Source organism: Penaeus monodon, chromosome 31, assembly GCF_015228065.2.
Source record: "Penaeus monodon isolate SGIC_2016 chromosome 31, NSTDA_Pmon_1, whole genome shotgun sequence".
NCBI lineage: Eukaryota > Metazoa > Arthropoda > Malacostraca > Decapoda > Penaeidae > Penaeus > Penaeus monodon.
Window position 1 is genome coordinate 14294987 of NC_051416.1, and position 538 is coordinate 14295524.

Sequence of the window (538 nt, forward strand, 5' to 3'; positions counted from 1 at the left end):
GATCCAGAAAAAAAAACTCAAAGCAAAACAAACAGACTCAGGAGGCGATTCGATGATGGTAAAACTTCAGGAAAGGCTCGAAACTTCAACTTCCTCTCCTTTTCACAAGAGTTCGTTCTCCTTCCAGCAGACACGAGAGGAATGACAGAAGCCTTTTTTTCTCTCTCTCCTTCCCCCCGTTTATGTTGAGAGAAGCGGCAATGACGCTAAAACAGGACCGTTAATACACAAAGGCAAATACAGGCATTTGTGGCGCGTAAGTCTACATTTCGCGCGGGAAAATCAAATCAACTTTTAAGGCTCGCCGGCTATCAGATAGCCCAGTGTAAACTCGCGTTTGTGTGGTTCATTAACAAGATAAATACTAATGTGTTTAGATATCAATATTAGTAGAAAATTGTAAGCCAGCGCTCATGTTTCTGTGTAAACGCCATTAATATGCAGGGACGCACACTTTTACTCAAAGGTACGCTCGTATTAAACACATAAGGAGCGTTTGTTCAGTTCTAAGGACTCGTATACAGTACTGGGAATGGGG